This window comes from Myotis brandtii, unplaced genomic scaffold, assembly GCF_000412655.1.
Source record: "Myotis brandtii unplaced genomic scaffold, ASM41265v1 scaffold250, whole genome shotgun sequence".
Taxonomy (NCBI): domain Eukaryota; kingdom Metazoa; phylum Chordata; class Mammalia; order Chiroptera; family Vespertilionidae; genus Myotis; species Myotis brandtii.
In genome coordinates, this window is record NW_005359478.1 from 1,436,411 (window position 1) to 1,441,099 (window position 4,689).

The 4,689-nt window shown below is 46.6% G+C and overlaps 1 protein-coding gene across 1 annotated transcript in view; it reads left to right on the plus strand.

The window, feature by feature from the left end:
- The window catches only part of IL6R (interleukin 6 receptor), a 43,411-nt gene that overhangs the window by 33,656 nt on the left and 5,066 nt on the right, over positions 1 to 4,689 (plus strand). The window lies entirely within an intron of this gene.

Sequence of the window (4,689 nt, forward strand, 5' to 3'; positions counted from 1 at the left end):
TGTCACGCATTTAAAATTGGAAACACTGGAGGGAGAATAACGGAGTGAAAAACGATGATGCTAGTTTGGGACCACTGAGTCTGAGGTGCCTGTGAAAGCCCCAAGTGGATGTATTTGGTAGACAGTTCTGATTGTAGCTGCGTGCAGATGGTAGTTGGAGCCATGCCAGAGGAATAAGGCCAGTGGCAGTGCCCTGAGGATCCCAGGGTTCTGACATGGGAAAGTGTAGAGGAGGAGGAGTGAGAAGAAGGGCTTGAGGAGTGGCCTGAGAGGGGGAAGCACCGGGAAAACCCGGTTGTGGAAACCAGAGGGAGAGTGGTAGGCACCGAAGAAAGCTTCAGGCTCCGGGATTGCAGGTGAATATGACCTCCTCCTCCTGAGCCACATGCTAAGGTGATTAAAGTAGCACGCGAGGAACATCAGTAATGTACCCAGGTAATCTCGGTGCCTAGTCAGACCTCCGGGGGGCTATTCCATGTCTCAAAACAAGCAAAACTAGCCCAGCCAGCTTGGCTCAGTGATTGAGCGTCGACCTATGAACCAGGAGGTCACAGTTCAATTCCCGGTCAGGGCACATGCCCGGCTTGTGGGCTTGATCTCCAGTGGGGGACACTCCAGGAGGCAGCTGATTGATGATTCTCTCATCATTGATGTTTCTCTCTTTCTCTCCCTTCCTTTCTCTGAAATCAATAAAAATATATTTAAAAACAAACCCAAAACACAAGCAAACCTAGCAGGTCACCTTTAAATGCTCGGTGCTAGTGCTGTCCTCTGGCCATGGTTAGGAGACAGGCCGAATGGGCACCTGGCCGCTGTAGCACCATGCCCATCCATCACCCTCTCTCTCTATTTGGTCACTGGTTTTGCATTTCCCTCCCAAGCTTGCAGAAGAATCAGCTAACAGTGCTGTCACTGACGGCAATAAAGACAGCTTCCCATGTTCACGGTTTCACTGCAGGGAGTTGTACTCCTGCCTGTGCTGAGGCCCTACAAGACGCCAGGCTGTGCCCTGGCTTTGATGGTGGTTCATTACAGTGATGATGCGACGGAGGAGACCCTTCTCTGCCCTCCTTTCTCTCACTTTGCGTGTAACTTTGAGGAGACTCCAGTTGGTGGTTGTGGGAGATGGTGGCTCATTGGGTCCTCACAGTGACCCTGAAATAGCTTGACTGTAAGGTGGTCTGGGTTGGAAGGTTAGCAAGATGACCACTCAGTGTGTTCGGGGTTGTTTCCACTTTGATTTTCCAATGAAGTGGTAAGCCAATTGGCCAAAGGGTGTGCAAAAGAGAAAGTTCCTAATGAGTGGAGGTAGCTCCTTGGAGAAGCTTGAGAACTCACTGTCTTTTAACTTTGGCCAAAGAGAGAGGCTATCTAAGGGATTCCTTGCCCTCAGGCACATACTTCTGTGTTCTGTTTCTATATCATTAGAGCTTACCACAGGCCTTTCTCTTAACCTATCACAGACCCCATAGATTAAAATCCCCAGAAATCAGGATTTTAAAAAGATTCCCAGGTGATTCTAATGTGCAGCCAAGGTTGAGAACCACTGCCATAGAGTAAATATCATGATTTCCACTTGACAGATGAGGAGATTAAAACTGAGAGGTGGAGTGATCACAGCTAGCAATGGCAAGGCCAGGATTTAAACCCAAAGCTCTTGCTCTTTGGATAGGGTATTGGAGGTCATTTAGTCACATTCTTTAATTTTACATCTGAGGAAACAGCCCCAAGAGGTGAGGTGACTTGCCTAAGGACACAGTTTGTTATTAGCAGAGCCAGGACTAGAACCCACGTCCTGAGAGTCCCAGCCAACCACGCTAGCCAGCTGTCAGCTAAGTGGTGGACCCAGTTGGTCCCATCAGCCCACCATTGGCTCCATTTCCAAGCAGTGCCATCCTGGGGGGCTGTTGATCACTGACAGGGAGCGTTAGGTTGGGAACCGGCCACAGCGCGCATCGCAGACCTAGTTTGCTAATGTGCTGACGGTGCTTGTACACTAGCTGGTTGCTACACAACCAGGGCCCCTGGAGGGCTCAGTACCCTGTGCTGGAAACATATCAGTGATTTATTTCCTAGCCCAGCGAGCTTCCATTCTCGCCCGTATAAGGCAAATTTATTTGAAAAGAGGCCAGTTATTTCAAGTGATGAAAACCCCTCTAGTCTCCAAGTCCCTCGTGTCAGAGTTGCCAAAATGGCTGAGGCCCAGGACCGTTGGGGTGGCCACATTACAACAGGCGGGATGTGAGAGGCAGGTTGAAGTACATCCTTACCGTCCATGGTACCATATTTTTCTTTTTAACACATTTATTTGGCATTTCAGGCAAAGTCTTTTCCTAAATATTTTCCACGGATATCAGTGATAATTTTTAAGACTTCAAGTGCGTCATCCGGAAAGATGGGCCATCTTCTTAAGTGGATGTCACGCCTTACAGGGCCCAGTTCTCCCCACCCTACTCCCCACGCCCCCTGTTCTCCTCTCTTCATCGTATGCCACGCTGCGCTGGGGATTCTCATAGCAGAGAGTTCTTTCCCGGCACATGTATCTAGAATGGGCCGGCACTGTTAGGTGAGGACTCCTATGTGTATATGCCAGTGATTTAGAGAATTTTGCATTGAATGTAGTCTCATTCCAATATTTAAAAATCACAGACTCTCTCACCTTCATGGTAAGGCCAGAGGGACTCTCAGGGCATCCTGGGCCGTGGAAGTGGCTGGGTGCTGTGGGTACCCTCGTGGCCTTGGCGGGTGGGGTTACTTCCTCTCCCTGAGTCTTGGTTTCTCATTTTCTAAGAAGAGTGAGAGTTATTATGAATGTTCTAAGACCTTTCAGCTGTGGAACCTTTCCTTTAAGCAAACATTCTGACGCTCAAAGACGTAACCTCGATAAAAGGCAGAGGCTGAGGTGCAAGTGGGGTCTGACAGCTGGGCTTTTTTCTCCTCTCGGCCCCACGCCCTCTCTAGCTCCAGGCCCTGCTCAGACCCCTGCCCAGGGCAGGGCCGTGTCAGGCGTGGGCACCCTCAGACTGGCTGTTATTAAAGCCCCTTTGAGCACAGTGATTTTTAGAAAGTGTCTCATTCACGCCTCAAAATATTTCAAAAGAAGGAAAGCCCATTTTTCTCAGTTACCCATTCAGTTGCTGAGGATGTAGACTGCTTTTTGTATTGGTTAACACATTAAGCGCCTAGTCCAGCCGTGGGCAAACTACGGCCTGGCCGGATCCGGCCCGTTTGAAATGAATAAAACTAAAAAAAAAAAGACCGTACCCTTTTATGTAATGATGTTTACTTTGAATTTATATTAGTCACCGGTGACTGACACTATACAGTACTTTCCGTCCGGAGGACAAAACAGGCTGGGCGCTTAGCGTGTTAAATAACGTCAGTAGAGATTTTAAAACATTATGATATACGCTTATTTGCTAAATACTGGCAATTTGCTAAATATTGACAAACAGAAAGAAGGAAAAAATCTACATTATGCAAAGACAGCCACTATTAATTTTTTTTTAGTTCTTTCCTTTTTATTGGAAATACACTCATTATATAGAAATACAATTTGTTTATCCATTAACCACTGTTAATTTTTATTTTATTTCAAAAATGTGTATCTTTATTGATTTCAGAGAGGAAGGGAGAGGGAGAGAGAGAGAGAGAGAAACATCAATGACGAGAGAGAATTATTGATCAGCTGCCTCCTGCACACCCCCTACTGGGGATTGAGTCCGCAACCCAGACATGTGCCCTGACCATGAATCAAACCGTGACCTTTTGATTCATAGGTCGATGCTCAACCATGGAGCCACACTGGCCAGGAACCACTGTTCATTTTTTTAAATGTAAACGTGCTAGAAGTCTAACAAACAAACAGAAACGTGCACACGTCATAACTGGATGTGAATTATCACAAGGTGAACACACCCGTGCAATCAGTACCCCGATCAAGAACACTTCATAGAGAATGGATTTCCTCTGCGTCTTTTTCCTCTGCATAATGTCTTGTTTGGCTTTTCTGGAGCCATGATTTTTCTGTATCTGTCACTCCGATTCCTGCCTTTTAAATTCAGTATTAATGATAACATAAGCGTTTGTCACATTATTACGCATTCTTTGTGAGCCTCCCTTTCTTTAGCTGCAGACGCCTCCATCAGGGACATGTACCCACGCTCACTTAGCCAGCCTCCTCCTATTGGGCATTGGGGGGTGGTTTTGCTTTGATGAAAAGCAGTGTGGACAGTCTTTGTGCATAAAGTGTTGTCCACAGCTAGGCTGTTTCCTTCAGGCGCGTTCCCAGAAGTGGAATTCCTGGGCCAGAGCGTCCGAATACTTTGGAATCCGAGCGTGATGATTTTGTCCTCCGTCTTCTCAGACAGGCAGAGAATTCCATCCAAGGGCCCGGCACAGCTCCAGTGAGATCCTGCTGCGCTCCGTCCTGCCTCGGGCCTGCCTGGGGGGCCCTCCGGAATCTTCTATAGCTTGCCTATTCCATTTGGAAAAAAGGCTAAGAGCCAGTGCAGATTTGGAGCCAACTATCAATGATTTATCACAGCAAGGACAGGAATAGCCTGTCGATATAAAGAGAAACCCAAGGAAAATCTCCAAGCCTTGTTTTTTTTTATTTTATTTTATTTTTAATTTTTATTTATTTATTTATTTTTTAAAAATATTTTTTATTGATTTTTTTAAAAAAAT